Below are 24,296 nucleotides of genomic sequence, written 5' to 3' on the forward strand. Positions count from 1 at the left end.
AATTCAAAATAAAATTGTTCATTTTACTATTCAATCTGCTATTGGTCCTAAAAAAGGTTAAGCTATACTGAAAAAATGAAATTTTTTTCATTGGAAATGAAAATTGGAAATGTCTTACCTTTTATACCACCACGAGGGACTTGACTTCAAAATCTTTGAGAGCCTTTGTCTTTAATTATGTTACTTTACTACATAGTCATTTTTTGAGTGCTGTGTGCACTTGGGCAATTTTCCTTGAATATAAGAGGTGCTGAAACAAGCACGAGGCTATATAAGAGTTCAACTATACATTGTTAGGCAGTTACATATACACACATAGGAGGTCTGTTTCATGTAGTAGTTCCATCTGAAATATTCATGCTCCTTGGGATCTGGGTACTGATGGAACTTTTCTTCACTTGAGATTGGCTAGATCTTAGAGAGCAGACACTGATTGTTACCAATACTATTAGAAATTTTTCCAGCTTTGCAAGTCATTGCACACTTTTGCTATAGTCTTGGAGAGCTAAGTGTCATATTCATTCCTTTAGACATTAGAGTAGAGGGGACAGCCATTATAATCTTTTATCAATGTATAGAGCCCATTTTTCCTATTTAGGAAAAAACCTTTCTTAGAGTTTATTTAATAAACCCTCTGGTCTACCTACCTTTATCCAACCAGTTGAGTCATGTATTATATAATGTCTATTACCTGACCTACTAAACTCTAAGTAAAATAAGAGAAAGGTCTATATCTTATTTAAATTTCATGCATTGAACTCAGAAGACATGGGGACAGCTAGGTGATGCAGTAGAGAGACCACCAGTCCTGAAGTCAGGAAGACCTGAGTTCAGATCTGGTCTCAGGCACTTAATACTTCCTAGCTGTGTGACCCTCAACAAATTGCCTCAACAAAAAAAAATAAAAATAAACTTCATGTTTACCCCAGTGGCAAGAATAGTGATTGAGACACAGGTGATACTTAAAATACTTGTTGTTATTAAGTCAGACTGTTCCTGGCTCGGGCTATACCATCTTGGCTCTAGGGAAGTCTACATTATCTCTCCCATCTCTGCTTCTGACCACTGATCCAAGATATGGCATCTTCTTCCAGACAGTTAAAATAATCTGTTTTGGTCTTCAATTTCAACTATTAATTCTTTTTAAAATTTCATAGCAATATGAGGATTATAAGAGGAATAAATTAAAAAACTAAACAAGCTCTTTTATTAGAGGAAATTGATAGAGCAAAGGCCAACGAATCATTGATGTTTTCTTAGGGGATAATGATGCTTTCATAAAAACCAGAACTACATTTGAAAGAAATTTAATTGAAGAAAAGAGCAAACTGAATTAAGCAACATTGAGAGAAAACTGGAAAAAAGCATTGCATTTAATTCATAGCTTTCTGGACTTCAGACTCAGTGGACTTTTTGGTCAATATTCATTCAACAAATATTTAGCATCTAATGGGCACTAAGCTGGAAAGATTTCTAATACAGTATTAGCAACAGATAGTCTGCTCTTCAAGGCCTAGCTGACCTCCAGTGAAAAAAATCTCATCATCATCTTGATCCCATGGAGATGAATACTTCAGATAGAACAACGCATGAAACAGAGCTCCTATGTGTGAATATGTAACTTTTTATCAGGGTGTAGTTGAATATAGCCTAGTACTAGTATATTTTATATTCAAGGAAAATTTCCCAAGTGTGCATAACCCTCAAAAACTGACTATGAGGTAAGGTAACAAGTAAGGGAAAAGTCTCTCAAAGATTTGGCAGTCAAGTCTCTCAGTGGTGGTATAGAAAAATAAGAAAATGCATTATTGTCTTACCTTCCGGAACTAGTAAGGAAATGAACTGAACCTGTAGCTATCCTCCCATATGAGAAAACCCTCTCTCTCAATGCAGGTCAGTACTTTCTTTACAATTTATAAACTTAGAGAGTAGCTTGGAGCACTGAACTTAAGTTTAGTGCATGAAGAGGCCAGATGCAAGAGATATTGTGTTGGTAGAAATGGCAAGAGTAGAATTGGTTCTTGTGAGGGAGAGAGAAGTCAAAGGAGGCACTATAAGTATGAGTAACAAACTGGAGAATAGTGAGGCTCTTGGCAGGAAGAGGAAAGACAAGAGGAATGTCAGGTTTGGGAGAAAAGATGATTCAATTTTGGACATATTGAGTTTCATATACGATCTTTTGAGTTATTGTTAGTCAGGATTTGAAATCAGGTCTTCTGATCTCAAAAGTTGACTTGGATTTTGTTGTTTCTCCTGTTCCTTAATATGCAAAATCATGGCATTTCTCATGATGTGAAAATATCCCAGGACCATTTGGCAATGCTGACCTAGAGCTTAAGAGAAAAATCAGGGACACACACACACACACATATATATTTGAGAATCAGCTGCACTAAAGTGATAGTTGAAACCATGGAAATGATGATGATCATATAGCAGGTGAATTCAGAAAGAATAGAGAGCTGATCTTAGAACTCAAAGTAACATGAGTATTTAAGATGGCAGAAATCTTGAAAAGAGCCAGGGAAAGAATCAAAGAAGAAATGGTCAGTATGAGTAAACTGAAACAGGAAAGTAAGATGCTTTGGAAGCCAGCAGAGAAAATATAAATAATAAGGCATTTAATGCATTAGAAATCAAAGAAGCAAACAAATAATCACTAAAATTTGTGATTAGAGGGTCACTTGTGATATTTGAGATACTAGTTTCCATAGGAAAGTTGTAGAAGCCAGATTATATGCTATTATTGTCTATTAAATTAGACATGAACAGGGAGATAAGGAAGCATAGACTGGCAATATTTTTTCAAGAAATATTGAAGATAAATATGTAAGTAAATGAATAATGAGCAACAATGGCATATGTAACTTTTATTAAAGATTTATAAAGCACTGCCTTCACACCAGTTCTGTAAGGGGGTAGTAGTGCACTTATTTTGATTCCCATTTTACAATAGAAGAATCTGAGATTCAGCAGATGGTCAAATGGCTGGCAGAGTTGAGGAGTCCTGGAGTCGTTGTTGTTGGGTTTTTAAAAAATGGTGACACCTAAACATGTTCATAGCAGAGGTAAAGGAATCATTGCAACTGAAGAAACAAGTCTTAAAGGAAAGCAGGAAAGATCAGTAGAGCTAGATTCTAGAAGGAAGAGATAGATTCATGGACATAAAAAATGGGCAAAAGTTGAAAACAGGGATGTTGAGACGAAGGAGATGATGGGTGAAGATTTGGAAAAAATCCTAAGGTAGAAGGAAAGTAAGTTGAAAGAGTTTAAGTCAGATTGCCTCCATCTTTCTAAAGGAGGCAAAGTCTTTTGAAGAAAATAAGGCATTTAGGGATAGAGGATAGGGTCATAAATCTACAGCTGGAAGGAACAGACCTCAAATGCAATCCTTGAGTTTTATATATGAGAAAATTGTCCCAGGAAGAGAAATTAACTTGTCTCAGATCACTTAGGGAGTAAAGGACATTAGATTATAGGCTCCTTAAGTGTAGGGAATGTCTTGCGTCTCTTTTTTGTGTCCCTAGTGTTTAGCACAGTATCTGGCACTTAGTAGAAAATTAATAAAAGTTTTTGATTTTATTGATTTATTGGAGAATTAGAGATGAGATTTGAATCCAGGTTCTCCAACTCCAGAACCAATACACTTTCAATTATACCACCACCACTGTGGCCAATATATTCATATATATATATATATATATATATATATATATATATATATATATTATGTATAGTATGTATATATATGTGTGTATATGTGTAATCCACACACACATATGTATAACATTCCCATGTACATAGGTATGTGCATATGTACTATATAGCTATGTATATATCCACATGCATATGTATATTGTTCATAGGCATATGTATGTACTGCATATGCATATATATGTTATATATATATATATGTATAGGTGTGTGTGTGTGTGTGTGTGTGTGTGTATGTATGTATTACGCCTTTAAAGAACAGTCTGTTTTATGAGACATCGAGTACCTTAACAAGAAGGGCTGAAAAATGGTCTAAGAAATCATCTCCACTTTGCCTCTAGTGGGAAAAAAACCACATACAGAGAATTCTAAAATAGGCACTTGCTTTTATTGTAGATCTTTCTGGTTAAAAAAAGCACTTTTCCAAAAATAAAAAAAAATTGTCTTTTCCTGGAAGCATCATTGACTCAAGCTGAATAGAAGAGTAAGAAAAGTTGTTGCTGATAATGTACTTGAGTGTATAACTACCCAATAACAAATAATAGACAGGATTGCCCTTAAGAGTTAACAATGTGATAACCTTCATTTTATTTTATTTTTTAAAATTTACTAATTTTATTTTTAACTTATGGAATAAAACAAATATTTGGTATAATAAAAAGATACTTGCTCATGAACCTGCAAATCTATTATGCAGAACTTGATATTCTTTTAAATATGTCATAACTTTATCACGTGATTGATATAATTATGGTCAAGTCTATCTGAAATGTTATGGAGCAAGTATTGTTTGAAGAGGTACATGTGCTGACCCTTTATGATATACTAAATGTAACTACTGAGATACTAGATGTCTTGCTTTCTTCATGCAAGATGAGAAATTTTGCTACTGGATGGTTATACATCTAAACTGATAGCTTCCATAGGAATTCAGAGACACTTTTCTATTCTTCCTTTAACATTTGCCTGACATTAATGGGGGGATGATAAAAGATTGAGCCTAGAAAGCATGTTATTTACAATAGTTAAAAAACTATTATTTATACAGTAGGGGAAAAAAAAACTTTAGATGAACTATAATACTTTAATTTATTTGGGTACACTAGTCTGGTACCATGAAAAGAAACTTGTTTGAGAATCATAGATTCTGCTTCTTTGAACTGTCAGTCATTATTCCTCCCTCTCCAACCCCCCAAAAGGTATTTTTTTTCTTGTTGTGAAACTTTTCTTTCATGCCAGATTTCATAAATTTCTTTCCTTTAACTCCTGAGATACCTAGATCTTTTAGAACTGTCCACTCACTATTAGTGTTCTGATCAATATCATTAATAGTAAGTGCTTCTATAGTGCATTAAAGTTTGGGCATTGTTTGAGGTAGTATTGTTAATATTCCCATTTTACAGATGAGGAAACTGATTGCGGTGTTGAAGACATAGGTGCAAGTGAATTCTGGTTATTCTTCTGATCCTATAATTAGAACTATTGAGATCTGCTGAGTTGGATAAAAGCTTCAAAAGTGAGATTATTGCTACAATTATTACAATTTTTCCCCTGCATCAAAGAAAGCACAGTGGTTTATAAGCAAAGCAGAATTGCAGTAGCTCAAAAAGAACATGAGATTTGTAAATTTAGAGACATCTCCATTCAAAATGTTCATATGGACTCCTTCTATCTGACCTATGGTAGAGCCTTCCAAGCTCATATTGGTCTGATCAGCCACAGTTGGATACCCTGCATAGTGATGTCATTTTGGTCCTCTGAGTATAAAGGACAATCATATTTTATTTAGCATCTCTTAGAATAAAAACAAAATAACAACTGTTATTAAGAAAAGTATATACTATGATATAATCAAATGTTTGTTATAAACCAGGAAGATTTTATATATAGATGTGGAAAATCCCAAACGGGGTCATGAAGAGTAAAATGTGACTGAAACTATTAAACAATAATGAGGAAGGTTATTGTAGCCTTCAGTCAAAACTCAAAAGAGTTTTTACATGAGTTTTATTAGCACAGAAAGGGAAAGAACAAATATTTCTATTTTTGAGTAAAAAGATTCTCTGAAACAACAGAAATGCTAAAGCATATACTTACATGTGTAAAAGAAACAGGAGAAAACTCAGTTATAAAAATAATGCAAAATATGGAAGGAGAAATGGAAACTGAGGTTATCATGGTTCTCAAATATTCTATGATATTATTTTTGGAATGTAGAGTGATTTTTTTGGTGATATGGAAAAAAACTCTAAATAAATGTAATATGAATATTTTGAGCAACACTATACCCTGTAGAATTTCTGTCCCTGAAAATCTCCAGAAAAATAAGAGATGACCACTTATATTGGGGGAGGGGAGCTAGGTGGCACTGTGGATAGAGTCCAAACATGAAATCACAAAGACCTGAATTCAAATCTAATCTTATCACTTATTAGCTGGTTGACCCTGCGCAAATCACATAATTTCTATTTGACTCAGTTTCTTCATTTGTAAAATGAGTTGGAATAGAAAATAGCAAATTATTTCAGTATTTTTGCCAAGAAAAGCCCAAATGAAGTCACAAAGAATTGAGTACAACTGAAATGACTGAATAGCATTAGCAAATACTTATGGGTGGTTTTGACATTTATATACTGGATAGCAGGGGACTGAACCAGATTATCTTTTTTTACAATTTTGAAGAGTCATAGATATAAACCTGGAAGACAGTTCAGGGGACATCTACTTCAATGTCCTTCGTTTTAAAAAGGAAGACATTGAGACTGAAGACACACAGGGAGTAAACATCAAAGGTAGGATTTGAACTCAGATCCTATAACTCTGGAGGTAGTACTCACAAAAATGACAGATTTAGAGCTTGAAAAGGTCTAAGAGATCATTGAGCCCAACCTTCTCATCTTACATATGAGGAAATTGTAGCACAAGGAATTTAAATGATTTGTCTAGGGTCACACAGTTTGTATAACTGGTACAGAATTTAGAATTTGAACTCATGTCTTCCTTATTTTAGATCCAATACTAAATTCATTTTACCATCTAAAGGCTCCTAAGGAAAAAAATACTGACAGAGTCACCTAAAAGTTGAATGGGTTCCCTGGGGACAACTGAGATGCACATTACTAGAAATCTTGAAGCTTTTCAGGCTTAATAACTTTGACCCCAAGAATCTTGGACACAGCAATACCTGGATCCTGTAGCCTTCTTTAAGGGGAACAGTCACTGTAGGGAAGGGGTGCCCTATTCCTTGACATCACCAATACCAACTGCTGACCATCTGCCATGACTGACAAGTAAATCCAAGAGGTCTGTAGGTGACTTTATTCCTTAGACCACTGATTCTGCTTCCAACCCAGTTCCCACAGTCAGTATCCAGGGATACTGACAACTCTCATGGAGATATGGCTTGACAACTGCTCCTGCAGGTGATATAGACACAGTTATTGAAGATCCAGAAAAGAAAAATGTTGTCACTAAAACCTTTGGCACTGTCAAATAGGTGAACATCAGAAACTGATATGATTTTATCAATAGTAATGACATTAAAGAATAGGAAATACCATCTCCTTTGCCCCTTCATTCTAAGGATCATGAAACCTTTTCATCTGACTTGAAGCTGATTGTGAACTTGCAAGACATTATTTTCATATTTGCATCCCTAGCACTTAGTACCAGCTATGTTTTGCATATAGTATTTTGTACATAGTAAGGAATCTTACTCAGATATAGGCTCAGATATAGAAATAATTCTGAGATCATTTTCAATTTTTAGGTCTGCTGATTTAGTAACCTCCATTATAATGTTTCCTCTGCATATGGGATGAGAGCTGAGGCAACTTCTGCAGCTCCATACTGGTGATGGAACAACTCATGCTATCTGTCCATGTTAATGCATAAAAATTTACATTCACCTCTCCTTAAATCTCTGAAGATAATATAATACATATAACATTGTAGTCAATACATTTGTTCCTCCTCCATATTGTCAAATATTATTTGAAGATACAGTGTGATTTTGAAAAGGAGCAATATATTTTGCTTTAAGTAAAGTAGGAAAAGCAAATGGAGTATCTTCTGATGGAATCATTTTGTATTCTTAGCCGTGATCCCATTGGTTTGAAAAACAGGGTTTTCTAAAAGTCTTAGTGCAATTTAAAACTATTTAAGGCTTTTGGGACACCCTCTGCTTTAGATGGGAGGGAGAGAAGAGAAAAAAAAGAAGCATTTTCCAATATTTGCAAAATGTATTTCAAAATTTCTTTATTCATTTACCCAAAACATTTGATTCCAGGGCATCTTAGAACTCAGAATTCTGATACCATCCCTTCATTGTATGGATGAGGGAACACATTTATTTCAGCAGAAAAATAATCACTCTAGGAAAAGGTTGTAAATAATCATGGCATGATTCAGTCTCCCCTCATGAGATGTTTCATATGTGCCCAGCAAGTGAAGTTGTAGTCAGAGATTCATTCCCTCTTGAGAGTTTTCCCTTTATATATACTATTAAAGTTTTTTTTTAATAACTATATCAATGATGCAACTGATTTAAGAAAAACAAATGTGGTGCTTTATATTTGACATATAAATTATAGCTATCTGTATTAACAATGATTTCTATGAAGTTGTTTACACAAAATATGTGAGAATGTGTTGGGAAAGTGGAAAGAAAAACAACCCATATCATTTAGGGAAGGCTACCTACCCCTAAATATTCTGGCCATTTCCTCCTGTGCCCTGATGAGGAGAACCAGTTAACAGGCAGTAGGGAAGTTAAAAGCATCTTAGGATGCAGAAAGCAAAGTTCCTTCCAAGTAATGCAATATTAGGTTGTCTTTTAATAACTAAATTCCTGTTAGTTCTACTTGAATGTATTTTTATGGTAGAGAGATGATACTGAGTTCTTGAAGACTGTGTCACAGACAGATCTTATTACCCAGAAAATTCTTCAGGTATAGGTGGGTTAAAGTTGAGAGACACAGCTCTCAACTGGGGGAAAGCCATTTATATTAAATAGCTTTAATCTATCCTCCACCAGGATGAAGAAGGCTCATCACTCACCAGGGGGTACATTTGGGGGCCATAGCTATTAATGAAACCACCTATTTATTAATGCTTGGAAGGATAATTCTGACACTGATAAAGCCTCTTTTTTTTCTTTAAGGAGGTGGTTGCAGCATGACTTAGTGGGTTTTTAGTAAAGAAGACCCAGGGTCTATTCCTGCCTTAGTGTGATCTAAGGCAAGTGACATGTCACCGTGCCTCAGTTTCCTCATCTGTAAAATGAGGAGGTGAACTCAAATTGCTGCATAGATTCTTCTCAGCTCTAAATCTACGATTTTATGAAAATGTATAAACATATATATCAACATAAAACAATACAATTATGTATATATATATATATATATATATATATATATATGTGTGTGTGTTACAAATGACCAGCAACACTTTCATTGAACTTCTTTTCATCTGCTTGTTTTACTTTAGCTGCAGTACTAGGTTAGAATAACCTGAAACCCCCCCCCCCAAGAAAATTACAGTTTTAACTTATATCCTGATGCCTTCTTTCTGGCCCAGATCCATCACTTCCCTGACCCATGCACCTCCATTACGAAGGGCAAATCCTATATCTTATCCTGTATCTTCTCTTTTGCAATCCTGAAGGCTGCTATGGATCACCCCAAGATTTATCTAAGTTTATTTGCTGACCCCTCCATCCTTTATTCCCTGCAAAAATTCCACAAATCCTTTTGGAAGTAGGATAACCAATCTAAATTCCCGAAATCTTAAACGAATGCTTAAGTATTGAATTACATGCACATTCATTATTTATCTATAATATTTACCCACACATTCATCCACCCATGTATCTAGTCATTGAAAGTTAGCTCTTTTCTCACATGGAAAACCGAATCTTTAGTAACTAACTGAGGAGTTGCCAACAATGAACATGCCATTATAGAGTCCGGACAGATGGCACAGCTGTCTGGGCACACCGACGCATTCCAGACCAGTGCTTTTTCAGACGCTCGAGTACCCTTCCCCACCCTCTCCAGGCTCTTTTCTCTCACCATACTCTGGATGCGCTTTGGAGAATTGGAGACTTGCCTCCACTCCTCTGGGTGTATTGCTCCCATCATCTTTACCCCAAGGAGCATTTCCAATGGAGGGCAAGCATCCTGAGTCCCAGAATCTGGATCAAGAGAAAAGAACAACCCAATGTCTAGGGAAGCGGCGTGCTGCTCACCTGAAGGACCAGCGGGCTCCGAATCCCACCGTGTCTTCAGTTAGTTCCTGGCTGCATGGTGAGCGCTTAGCCAGCTGCCGCAAGGATAGTGGGGCGGGGAGGGCTCCCGAAGACTCGCTCCAGCTGTTCTCTTTCGTTCCCTTTTCTCCTCTATAAAAAGAGAGAGAGGAAAAGCTCCGCTTCTCACAACTCCTGCCTGTCGACCCAATGCCTTCTCTTCTGTCTAGCTCCTAGAATACAGTAATCTCTGGACTAGAGGGAAGGGAAGGACGGGGGCAGACGCACACACACACACACACACACACACACACACACACACAGGGACCCTACCTCCCTCTCCCCTCCCCACACACACCCTTCCCAATCCTTCCCAACTGAGAATACTCAGCAGTGAGCGGAACACCCCAGGCAACAGGGGAATAGGCTCCTGCAAGTCTCCTCCTGGTTCTTAGTGTGGTACTGTTGAGAAGGAGAAGGAAGGGGAGGAGGTCAGAGAGAAGGAGTCCTTTAAACCCACCTCGCAGGTAGTGGCAATTCAGAGCTCAACCTGATACTGGTCCAGACAGTTAGAAAGGGAGAAAGGGGTGGAGGGAATAAGAAGGTCCCAGAAGACAGTGGAAGAGAACCAGAGATCTGAGCTTCAGGGTTACTCAATCTCCTCCAGTTTTGAGGCTGAAAAAGGGGGAACCTCCTCCTCCCCAAAAAAACTCTTGAGCGGTGGGCGCTCTCCCCGGCTCCCAGGTGCCGACACTAGAGGGCAGCGATTTCCACTGTATAAGTCCTAAAGGGGGCAGGCGGGGCCACTGATAGGACCTAGGATAAGGGTAAATATAAGGAGAGGGGTTAGGGACAGAGATGGGGATAGATGAATTGGCTTCCTCTACTCTTCATCTTCCCGACCGCGGGACTGCAGAGACGAGAATTGCTCACAATTGGTTCCTTAAAGACTTTTTCTTGTTGAAGAGCTGGAAAGGAGGAAAAGGGATAAAGCTGAGGAGGAAGAAATAGAAAAGGGGGAGGCATAAGAGGAGGGAACAGAGGGACAATTTGCAGCTTTTAGAGGCTCCTGGCATAGTCCTTTGTGTGGGAGGAAGTAAATTGCTCAACTCAAAGCAAAAAGTGGTGATTTCCATAAATATGGAGGGGGAAAAGAGGTGTGTCTGTCTCACTAAGACCTAGGAGGTAGGAAAGATCATTAATGAAGATTGGTAAGACATTGGAATTGCTTCTCAAGTGGCAGCCCATTTTCCAGAATTAGGAATTAAAGGACCAATTTAATTCCCCCTTACAATTCCTATGACCTTGAGCTGTCACCACCTCCTTGGATCTGACAAATGAGGAGTTGGACAGGAAGGCTTTGCTGGTCCTTTATGGCTTTAGATCTGTGTGTGGATGAAATCAGAGCTGGAAGTTATCTGAGAGGTCATTTAGTCCAATACTTCATCTAACAGCTACAGTAACCTTGTCTTAGAGAGGCTGTGATTTGCAGAAAAATACATAATTAAAATACTCAGAAGGGCATATTGCTTTAGTTGGTCATTGGTGTCTAATTTTTTCTCCAGCAAAACAAAGAGATTTGAACAGATGACTTCTCAGGTATCTTCCAGTCTATAACCCTATGATTCCTTCCAACAGCTCCTGGAAAGATGAATTAAGATTTATCATACCAGGCTACAGTTAAGTGGTAAAACCATTCAACAGGAACCCAAATGATCTGACTAATGGGCTTTTCACAGCTAGCCCACTATTTCTGAGTTGGAGCCCAGGAGTCCTGAAACTGAGAATTTCAAATGAATTAACATAAACTTCATTTCAGATGTTTAATAAGCAACTGGCATTACTTGAATCTGGGTTTTTTTTTTACTTTATTCTGTTGTGGAGGGGTAGATTTGGAGTGGGTAGTGGGAGTAGCTACATCAGGAGAGATTCAGAAACCACAATGTGAAGCATTTAAACCCCAAGAGGCTTCTGTGAAAAAGGGAATATTCATAAAATACCAAACTATTTGCCACACTTAAGAACAGAATTATGACTGTACTGTTAAGGAAGAAGTCTTACGGCTTGTTAAATCTAAAGCAAAAATTCATGCTATTTAAAAAAAATAATAGCACAACAGGGAAAAATAATGCCAATGGGCCCAGGTACTCTATGAATGCAAAAGATCTGTGTGAGTGAAAGTACAGTTAAATGTGGCCAAAAAAAGAGTGTTATTCCCAGTCCTTGGACTCTGACTTGCTTCTGTTTGTTTCATGGGATAACAGATTAGTAATATAATCTGAAAAATCACAATAGGAAACATGGAAATGTTTTTCCTGTTATGTATGGAATAATCTGTTTCTGGCCCTGGCTCATAAAACCTAGATTTGGAATGTAAAGAACAAGAATGATGTTCTAATTCATCTTGGAAAGACGGATGCTATAGTTTATTTAGGGCCAGTATTCAAAAAGAGAGAACAGTTTCTTCAGTCTGGAAATAAGGAAACTATTTAAGGAGCAAGTCCTTTACCAAGGATAGAAAATATAAGAATATATTATATATCATACATATTATACATTATGTTGTACATCAAGAAATTGGCCTTCTTTAACCAATAAACATATTTTAAATGGCCACTATGTGCCAGGTACTATGTGTCAAAGGAAGTTTCCATAAGAATAAACTTTGTAAGTTAAGGAGTATCCTGAATGTCACTTCAAGGGATTCAGGTTCAGGGGAATCTGGCTTGTCCAAATTATCAATTATCTTCTAGGTTGTACAATTTTAATTAAATAGCTTACCAGTTTTAAAGTAAAAGGAACTCATTATTTGGAGGTTAATTATTCAATTTGTAGGTTATCATTGCTAGTCAAATGTGTTTTCATAGTCTTCCTTCTCTCTCCTTCCATTATGTTTTTGGCTATTTTAATATTTTAATAACAAGGGAAAGAAGAGAAAAAGATACTGAAGGATTTTGTTACTTATTAGTAGATGGCTTGGTGACAGAGGAAACAGAAATTTTGGCTAAAATGAGGTTTTTATTTCTTTTAAATGCTAGTATTTTCTTAGTCTCTATAAACTTTGGTCCTCTCTCCAAGGCCAAAAGGTATTTTATCCAAACATTCCAATTAGAAACCTGGATCTTGGTTTTGTATTCCCCTTCCAATTTCCTGCTTCTTCATTCCCTGACATTCAGAATCATGGCCTGCCTACATAAAGATTTTATGCCCCTGATTCTTCTTCTTGTACTCTCAATACAAACTCTTTCAACCCTACTTCTCTGCCTAGTTCTTTTTTTACCTATATCTCCTCCATTGTGCCATCTGAAATCCCTAATCTATTGCTAATATTGAATTCTTCCTCATTCTTAAGCTCTTTCTTTTGTGTTATTTTATATGATTATTCATTTAGAACCCAGAAAAACCTTAGAAGCTATATGTTCCAAGCTCCATATTTTATTTTATTTTTTCTTTGCTTCTGATATTATAGCTTGTAATTGTATAGATATGGTCTTTATGTAATATTGTATCATACATTGTGTCATACATCTTGGATTTGACTTCAAAGATTATTTAGAAAACCAAGGGACTTGAATAAAATTACAATTATATTGCTCTGTGTATGTATACTTGAATGAGCCACTTAATATACTTAAAAAATACTTTTCCCTCTCAGATCATGACAAGAACAGTTTCAGCATTCATTTTTACAAGATTTTGAGTTTTGAAGTTTTCTCTCTTCTTCCTTCTCTCCCTCCCCTCCTCTCTTACAAAGAAGGTAGGCAGTTTAATCTAGTTCATAACATGTGCTATCATGTAAAACACATTTCCATATTAGTCACAGTTATGAAAAAGAAATAGTTCAAAAGGGAGAAAACATGAGAAGGAATAAAGTAAATGAAAAAATATGTTTTGATCTACATTTAGAGTCCATTAACTCTTTATCTGATTATAGATAGCATTTTCTTTCATGAATCCTTTACTTGTCCTGGATCATTGTGTTGCTGAGAAGAGCTGAGTCATTCATAGTTAATCATCCCACAATGTTGCTGATAGAGATATTTTCCTGGTTCTGCTCGGTTTTTGTAAGTGTTTGTAAAAAGTTTTTCCAGTTGTTTCTGAAATCTGTTCTTATTGCACAATAGTATTTCACTGCATTCATATACCACAGTTTATTCATCTATTCCCCAATTGATGGGCATACTCTCACTTTCCAATATATTGCTGCCACAAAAGGACTACTATAAATATTTTTGCATATGTAGGTCATTTTCCTTTTTTGATGATCTCTTTGGGATACAGACCTAGTAATGATATTGCTGTGTCAAAGAATATGCACAGTTTGGTTGTCATTTGGGCATAATTCAAAATTACTCTCCAGAATGATTAGATCAGTTTGCAACTCTACCAACCGTGCATTAATGTCCCAATTTTCTCACATTCTCTCCAATATTTGTCACTTTTCTTTTTTGTCATATTGGCCAAGCTGATAGGTATGAGGTAATATCTCAGAGTTGTTCAATTTTCATTTTTTTAGTTAAAAGTGCTTTAGAATACTTCTTCTTATGCCCCTGGATAGCTTAAATTTCTTCATCTGAAAACTGTGCATATCCTTTGACCATCTATTGAGGAATTCAAGCCCATATAGTTTTTACTTGAAATTGGTCCTCAGATACCAAGTGACTTAACTAAAGCTATATAGATGGAATCAAGAGTGGGATTTTAATCTAAGTCATCGGACCAGTGCATTTTTTACTATTCTATGCTGTCTTTTCTAACACAGAATGATAGCCTTTCCCCTTAAGATATATGATTTGTTTTTACCTCATCTCTTTAATGCTGAGCATTTTTCTGTCATTTCTTTTTTGCTGTCTATTCTAGCACAAATGATACTTGCCTTTCCCCTTAAGGTATATCATTTGTTTTACCTCATCTCTCTTTAATGCTGGGCATTTTTTTGTCATTCCTTTCTTGTCCATAAACCAGGAAGAAAAACAGGCATACTTTTTGTGACCCACTTCCATTTCCAAACCTTTTTCTGTTATCATTATTCATCAACTTCTTTTCTTCAAATAAGAGTTCATTCTATCCAACTATATCACTCTATCTACCAATCTCCAAGTCACTCTTCCATCTTGTTCACCATCCTATTTTTTATTCCAAAATCTGACCTCTCTTTGGTGATTTTGATATTCACATTGATAACTCTTCAGAAGGCCTGGTCTCAAATATCTTCAAGTCTTATCATCTATGTCTATACTCTACCACAGGTATCTGAATATCATACCTTAGATCTCATCCCCAAACTTCTCAATATTCTGAATTCTAAACAATTGTTCAAACCCTTCCATGAACTTATGTCTAACCTTTCCTCTGATTCATTTCTCATAAACCTGCTCTTTGAGACTTCTGAGCCTTCATTCCCTCCATTCTTCCTTCCATTCTTTCAGTTGATCTATGTACCAGATTCATTTCTTTCCCCTTTCAGAATTAAACTCATAGGTCATCATGTCAACAGAGCATTATTTTCTGCCTTTGAATTTCTTAAATCCTTGTCATCTCACTTTTTCCACACTGCTAATTGCTTCTTGTTACTGCAAACACTGCAGGAGGAAGTCATGAAACTTCTGATTGAGTCAACTACAATTTCATTCTTTTAAAACTTACCTGGGCTTTCCCCATTGCACAGCTACTCATTCATCACTTTCCATATTCCTAACACCAACTATCCCAAATCTTTTCCCTTAAGCTCCCAGATCTATCCTAACTCCATTTTTCTTCAATAGATTACCTTATTATTGACTTTACTGAAAAGATTTAGACTGTCATGAATTTTCTCAATTCCTACTCTCTATAGTTAAAAAATTTTCCATTTCTTTATCCATCCTCTTTTTTTCCTTCATTTTTAGGGGATGAAGTAATTCTCCTTCTAGCCAAAATTAACCCCTTCACTGATGCTCTTTAATAATTCCTTTCTATCTCTTCTTGGAGAGTACTCCATAAACAATTCCCCTGCTTTTCCTCTCTCCTTTCATCTCTTCCTGAATATTGATTTCTACTCTGCTGCCTACAAATATGCTCATGTCTCACTTATCCTATAAACAAGACAACACAAAACAATGAAACAAAAAAATACAGTCTTGCCTTTTCCATGTTATCCCTCAGATACTGTCCTATATATTTCCTTCTCTTCACTGAAAAACCATACAGCCTCTACCTTGTTCCCTATTATCTCATTCCAGTCAACTGGTGTCTAATCTGTACCACTCTTTTGAAACTGCTCTCTCCAATTTCTCTTCATTATCAGTTCCATTGGACTTTTCTCCATCCTCATACAACTTGTCTTCTCTACAGCAGCAAATTCTATTGACCAATTGTTTCAGATTACCCTTCTTTAGCTTTCAGGTCTCTGCTCTCTTCCTACCTTTTCCTACTTCTTTGACTGCTCTTTTCAACTTTTTTTTTTTTTACTAGCTTGTTGTCTTTCCAGTTTTCAAAGTATTCCATAATGCTTTGTCCTCTAGTTTTTTCTCTATTATCTTTTCTTTGCTTCTTGTCTAATGGCACATTTCTTACCTCACTACAGAGTGAAACAGAGAAAGAGATAGACAGAGATAGAGACAGAAGTAGAGAGCCATCCTTTCCATTTGCCTATTAATCAAATAAGAGAATATATGTAAAGAACTTTGTAATCGATAGAGCACCATATAAACTCCTGTTATTTGTTAAATCAATTGAGGTCAAAACCCTGGGATTTGGGTATGAATTTTATTCTTTTTTAAATTTAATTTTATTTTTTAATATAGCTTTTTATATAAAAAACATATGCATGGGTAATTTTTCAACATTGACTCTTGTAAAACCTTTTGTTCCAACTTTTCCTCTCCTTCTCCCCACTCCCTCCCCTAGATGGCAGGTAGTCCCATACATATTAAATATGTTAAAGTATATGTTAAATATAATATATGTATATATATTTATATAGTTATCTTGCTGCACAAGAAAAATCAGATTTTGACAAAAGGTAAAAATAACCTGAGAAGAAAAAACAACTATGCAAACAAACATTAACAGAAAGAGTAGAATGTGGTCCATACTCATTTCCCAGTGTTCTTTCTCTGGGTGTAGTTGGTTCTGTTCATTACAGATCAATTGGAATTGATTTGGATCCTCTCATTGTTGAAGAGAGCCATGCCCATCAGAATTGGTCATTTTGTAGTATTGTTGTTGAAATGTATAATGATCTCCTGGTTCTGCTCATTTCACTTAGCATCAGTTCATCTATGTCTCTCCAAGCCTCTTTGTATTCATCCTGCTGGTCATTTCTTATAGAACCATAATATCCCATAACATTTGTATACCACAATTTATTTAGCCATTCTCCAATTGATGGGCATCCCTTCAATTTCTAGTTTCTAGCTACTACAAAAAGGGCTGCCACAAACAATTTTATTCTTAAAGATAAAACAGTCTTTGTGTGTTTTGTGTATAAATCTAGACAGATCAGTTTAAATAGTTGGAACTCAGAACATAGATTCAAACAAGTAAATCTATGGATTTCTACTTCTACATCAATAAATGAGCTTAGCTCTAGTGAGTTAGTAATTGTGATATTTAATATTTTGATTCTCTACCTATGGCCCAATCAATAAGTATAAGAGTGAATGAAAATCAGATTTTGCTTTAAAAGATCAATCAGAAATGGAATTGGAATGCAGAATTGTGAATGAATGGTCAATATGTAAGTATTTGAAATTGTATGGAAAGTTACCAGCAAAGAAAGTGAATAAGGAAAACAACACTGGGCATTCTGTTGAATGCAAATATACTCAAGGAAGGCTAAATTGGGCTGATAAGAAGTAAAAATAGAACCAGGATGCTAAAAATGATAAATCTTGAGGGCTAAGTGTCCTCAAAGTTAGAGCAGCCTACTGAGGTGATAAGGGAAGAAATGGACAGAATTCAGAAAGAAATTTTGCTTCTGTGAACTTTAGACATAGTAAAAGCAAAGAAAAATGACTTTTTGAAGCATCCCATCAATACCACAGCTAATGTTTTAAGCTCTCTAAATTATGTCTACTCCTTTGTGAAGCCAAGGGGATTGGTCAATGTGTCTGTCAACTAATAGCAAGCACAGATTATGATAATAGATGTTGTTTTACAGAATTACCTAATTATTTCTTTTCTTCTCAAAGACATCTTATTTTAGGGTTATGTCCTTTATTCAGGGGATGCCTATATTTAGACTAATATATCATCGACATTGTTAGATTGTAATCACTTTGAGGGTATGTACTGTATCTTATTTCATTTTTTCTTTATGTCTAACAATTTCTATCCTAGAAAGTGGTACATAGTAGCTGCTTAACAGTTGTTTGTTGAATTAATGTTGCTTGACCTCTGTATGAAAGTATATGTATCAATGAATCAATTAGTCTTATTAATTGCCTCCTATATGTTAAGTAGCTAGCTCTGCAGTCATGAAGATTCATTATCCTGAGTTCAAATCTAGCCTCAGCCTTATCTATGTGACCCTGAACAAGCCATTTTACCCTATTTACAAAGTTACTTTACATCAGTTTCTTCATCTGTCACATGAGCTAGAGAAAGTGTGTTTTAGTTTGTGCAAAATTAAGTGAACCAATAAGGTCTCATTACAGAAATAATGAGATCCTAGGCTTGTGGATTTTGCACAAATCCTTCATGGAAAATGGAATTCTGATTTCCAAATGTTTTATTAAATTATATTGTCTTACCTCAATACCTCTCACCAATACTTCAGCATCTTTGCCAAGAAAGCCCAGATGAGGTCAGGAAGAGTCATACATGATTGAAAAAGCAACTAAACAACAAGAACATATATCAAACTAGGTGCAGAGGATATAAGAACAAAGTGAGACAATCCCTGCCTTAGTTAAGCTTATGCTCTACTAGAAAGGATATGTATTATAGAAAAATTAGCATAGAAAATATGTAAAATAATGTTTACTAAGTTTTTCTTTGGGAGAGAGAAAATGAGAATCAGTGAAGGCATCATGGGAGAGATAACAATAAGTAACTTTGAAGTGGGTAGGAGTTCCACAAGGTGTCAGTGAAGAGGAAATATATTCTAGCATGAGCAACAACCTTGTAAAGTCAAGGAGATGGAGAGATGGAGTGTCATAAAAATGGAACAGCAAATAAGTCAGTTTGTCCAGAGCATAGATGGTATGATTAGGAATAATATTCAGTCAGCCTAGAAAGATAGGAAGGAGATAGGCTGTGAAGAACTCTAAAAGCCACATAGAGGAGTTTGTATTTTATCCTAAAGTCTATAGGGATCTATTAAAAGTCCTTTAGCCAAGGAATGACATGGTCAGAACTGTACTTTAAGAATATCATTTTGGTAGCTGTATGGACAATGGATAGGAGAGAAGGAAGACTGGATGCACAGAGACCAATTAAGGAGCTTTTTCCAGTAGTCTTGGTGAGAGGTGATGAGGTGATGTATGTATAAAACAGTATGATTTAATAAAACATTTGGAAATCATAATTCCATGTCCATGGAGGATTTGTGCAAAATCCACAAGCCTAGGATTTCATTGTTTCTGTAATGAAATCTTATTAGTTCAGATAATTTTGCACAGATAAAAACAAAAACAAAATAAAAACTCTTCTGTGGGTATGCATCTGGAATATTTTACAGTAGATGTGTACCTTTGGTCACAAGGAGGGATTAATCAGAGAGAATGTATGCTTGGGGAAAAATAATTTAGAACACATCTTGCTGTGATCATGGTGAATCACGCTCATCAAGGGCTGTAACTAGGTCAGAATGACCAGGGTTTTGCCCCAGTGCTCCAAATTTAAAGGATGCTGACAGTATTTTTTTGTAATATTTTACAATATAAAAGTAATAGAACTTCACACCTAGATGAGTAAGAATACTTAGCTAACACAAGAAGCTACCAGATGGCATGGTGGAGTGAACTCTTCTCTTTCTGCCTCATCCTTCTCCCTCTTGAGATGTTTGAAATCACACTGACTATCTGACCTTGAATAAATCACTTAGGGAACTCAACTCCATCATTTGTAGTATGAAGGCTTTGTGATTTTAAATGGAATTTTTCTTTCTCTTCTTGCTGGTTTTAATAGCACATTGCAGTTTGCAAGGTATCTTTAAAATATCTCTTTTTGTCTTCACAGCAATTCTAGAAAGTAGGTGTTATTATTATCTTAATTTTACATAGGAGGAAACTGAGGCAGGGGTTAACCGATTTGCTTAGGGACGCACAGTTAGAAGTGTCAGACTGGATTGTTACTCAGGTCTTCCTGACTCTAGTTTTGGCTCTCTAATCAGTGAGCCATCTAGATTGTATTACATAGATATGTTACTGGTTTTTGTGGGTTTATTTATAGTCCAAGTTCATATAATAATTTGAATAAAGCTCATGTAATAATAAGTTCATAAAAATGAAGTTATTAATTATTTCAATTATTTTTTCACTTGATTCTTTAGGATTCTTTAAGTATAACATATTATTATTATGACTAATATTTTTTAATACTATGTCAAATAAAAATTTTGGTGATGTATATCCTTGTTTCACCTCTGAATTTAATAGAAAAGATTGTAGTTTATCTCTTTAATAAATAGTGGTACCTTTTGGTTTGTGGTTTCAGGGGAACTATGAGAAAATGTTGATGTACTATTAGTGAACCTGTGAAAAATTGCAACTATTCTCTAAAGAAATTTGTCATTATACACAAAAACATTACTTAATAATGTATGTCCTTTGACCTATTTCTACCACTACCAAATTCCCCTGTCTAAACAACCAAAGAAGTAAGAAAAAGTCCTATAAATATAAAAACATTTACATTAACTCTTTTTTGTGTGATGACAAGAAACTAGAGACTAAGCAGAACTAAGAGTGGCTGAATAAGTTGTGGCATAGGATATGCTAGAATACTATTATGCTCTAAGAATGAAGAAATAGATGGTTTTAAAAAAACATGGAAAGGCTTATTAGAATTGGTAGCCAGAAGAATAACTTATTCTATAACATCAGTATCATAAAAGTGAATAAATTTGAGAATTTTTATAAACTGATGAAGAAGGAAATGAGAAAATTAAGAATAATGATTTATATGATATGAGATAAATATCTTTGTTTTTTAAAGTGTTTTTTAATTACATATAAAGACAATTTTCAACATTCACTTTTATAAGTTTTTGAGTTCCATATTTTTCCCTCCCTCAATCCCTTCCCTTTCTCTTCTCCCCTCCTCAAAATGGCAAGAAATCTGATATAGGTTATACATGCATAATCATATTAAACAAATCTTCACATTAGTCATGTTATGAAAGAAGAATCAGAATAATAGGAAAAAACCATGAGAAAAAAAACAAAAAAAATGAAGATAGTATGCTTCTATCTGTGTTTAGGCTCCATAGTTCTTTTTCTAGTTGTGGATAGCATTTTCCATCAGGGTCTTTTGGAATTACCTTTTATAATTGAATTCATGAGGAGAGCTAAGTCTATCAAAGTTGATGATCATAAAATATTGTTATTACATTGTACTCCTGATTCTGTTCATTTCACTATCAGTTCATGTAAATTTTTCTAAGTTTTCCTGAAATCATCCTGTTCATCATTTCTTCTAGCACAATAGTATTCCATTAATTCATATATCACAACTTATTTAACCATTCCCCAATTGATGGGCATCCCCTCAAGTTCCACTTCTTTTCCACCACAAAAAGAGTTGCTATAAATACATTTGTACATGTGGGTCCTTTTACCTCTGTTATGATGTCTTTGGGATATAGACCTAGTTAGTGGTATTGTTGGATCAAAGCATATACACAGCTTGATAGCTCTTTGGAAAGAGTTTCCAATTAGTCTTCAGAATGGTTAGATCAGTTCACAAGTCTAACCCAACAGTGAGCGAAGTTTTCTATAAATTGTAGAAATTAAGCTTTTATCAGAAATTATAAAATTATTTCCTAGATTTCTGCTTTCCTTTTAATTTTGGTTGCATTAGCTTTGTTTGTGTAAAATCTTTTAAATTTAATGCAGCCAAAATTATCCATTTTGCATTTCATAATGTTAATTATCTCTCCTTTGGTAATAAATTCTTCTCTTTTCTATAGAACTGACAGGTAAACTATTCATTGCTCTCCTAATTTGCTTATGGTATCACCCTTTATGACGAAATCATGTACTCATTTTGACTTTAATTGACTTGAATTATCTTATTATTGAAAACTCAATGGACATCCTTGTTTTACCTTTAATCTTATTGTTTCCACTACCCACAAGAAATCTATTTTTCCTTAGTAGAATAAAACAAAAGAAGAAGAGAATACTTTTTCTAAATATATTGGTACTTTATTAAGATTCTATATGAGATGTTAGGGTGTTTAGGTACTTCTGGTGGGAAGGCTGCTTTTCACCTTTGGTGTTCACTTGATTCATCCATCTCTCACTTCTAAGAACCTGTGGTATGTACAGTGGCCATAGCCCAGTAAAGCATTTCAACCAATAGCTAAACCAGATTGAGAGTAACCAAGGGGTCTCAAACCCTTCTGTGAGTTTGAAGGTGTCTACCCCAAGCATGTGAAGACTTCTCCCAACAGATTGGGTGAATAAGAACAATTTGTTTTAATGGCCATAAAGACAGCTGAAGACTTTGAAAATGCCAAGGTCATTAACTGGCTTCTAAGCCATCTTGATTTTGTCTTGCCACTGAACTTTGATGCCTCTGAAAGAGAGAAGAGATCAATGAGTTCTTGTTACTCTGTCTCACTTAAATCCAATTTATTCATGAATCATAAGACATCATCCATAACATTTTTTTTTACCATTTTTACCTACCTCAAAATTCTGTGGAATAGGTAAGTGATGAAACAGCAGTTGTAGATACATTAGGAGCTGTAATCACAATCCTGAATACAGGCAGCCCAGGCTATTGGTTCATCTTCTTACTTTTATATCACAGAAAGCACTGAGCTCTATGAGTGAAGCAGAATTGCAGTAGCTACCTTTCTCTTTTAATCCCCCCTACCCAAAGAAAAATGTGAAATGTGCAAATTTAGAGGAATCTTCACTCCAGATTATCATGTCAACTATTTGTGCCCAATCAGTGATAGAATCTTGAGCTCCTATTTGTCCGATCAGATACAGTTGGGCACAGTGGATCTTGACTTCAAGATAGTGATATCATTTTGGTCCTCTTTGAAAACAAATAGCAACAATCAGTAGTTATATAATTTTATAAGTAGGATTTAGACCTAGAAAAAAAACTTTAGTGATCATAGAATCCCTCTCATTATATGTGTGTGTGTGTCCAGAGAATTTAAGAATTTTATCCAAAGTCAAATAGAAAGTGAGACTATTGCTACACAAAAAGACATTTTTCCACAAAATTGATTTTTAAAAATAGGATGGATCTATTTCTGGAAAGAAGTAGGAGAGTGAAGGCTGAATGATATTTTATCTAAGAAAATTAACCTGTGGTTTTGAGCAACATCCCAAATATCTTGGTTGAAAATGATAACTTTTACCACTACACACCTCTCAGATTGGCTAAGATGACAGGAAAAGAAAATGACAAATGTTGGAGAGGATGTGGGAAAATTGGAACACTGATGCATTATGGGTGGAGTTGTGAACGGGTCCAACCATTCTGGAGAGCAATTTGGAATTATGCTCCAAGTTATCAAACTGTGCATACCCTTTGATCCAGCAGTGTTTCTACTGGCTTATATCCCAAAGAGATACTAAAGAAGGAAAAGGGACCCGGATGTGCAAAAATGTTTATGGCAGCCCTCTTTGTAGTGGCTAGAAACTGGAAACTGAGTGGATGCCCATCAGTTGGAGAATGGCTGAATAACTATGACTTATAAATATTATGGAATATTATTGTTTTGTAAGAAACGATCAGCAGGATGATCTCTCTGGAGAGACTTAACATGAATTAATGCTGAGTGAAATGAACAGAAGCAGGAGATCATTGTACATGGCATAACAAGATTATACAATGATCAATTCTGATGGATGTACCTCTTTCCAATAATGAGATGATTCAGGCCAGTTCCAATGATCTTGTAATGATGAGAGCCATCTATACCTAGAGAGAGGACTGTGGAAACTGAGGGTGGAATATATAGCACAATATAGCATTTTAATTCTTTTTGTTGTGGTTTGCTTGAATTTTATTTTCTTTCTTTTTTTTTTACACTTTGATCTGATTTTTCTTGTACAGCAAGATAATTGTATAAATATGTATGCATATATTAGATTTAACATATATTTTACAATGTTTAACATATATTGGATTGCATGCATCTAGGGGAGAGGGTGGGACAAGAGAG

The 24,296-nt window shown here is 35.3% G+C and overlaps 1 protein-coding gene across 2 annotated transcripts in view; it reads right to left on the reverse strand.

Moving 5' to 3' along the window:
* Positions 1-10,875, reverse strand: part of HTR1E (5-hydroxytryptamine receptor 1E) — an 85,148-nt gene extending 74,273 nt beyond the window's left edge. The window contains exons 1-2 of one of the 2 annotated variants that reach the window (XM_031964552.1): positions 10,479-10,875; positions 9,962-10,111 (exon numbers count right to left, since the gene is read on the reverse strand). The gene's annotated coding sequence lies outside the window, so the exon portion shown is untranslated. Of the gene's footprint in view, positions 1-9,961 lie in introns of both variants that reach the window. The other variant, XM_031964553.1, reaches the window with a different exon arrangement.
* Positions 10,876-24,296: the final 13,421 nt, after the last annotated feature.

This window comes from Sarcophilus harrisii, chromosome 4 (genome assembly GCF_902635505.1).
Source record: "Sarcophilus harrisii chromosome 4, mSarHar1.11, whole genome shotgun sequence".
Lineage (NCBI taxonomy): Eukaryota > Metazoa > Chordata > Mammalia > Dasyuromorphia > Dasyuridae > Sarcophilus > Sarcophilus harrisii.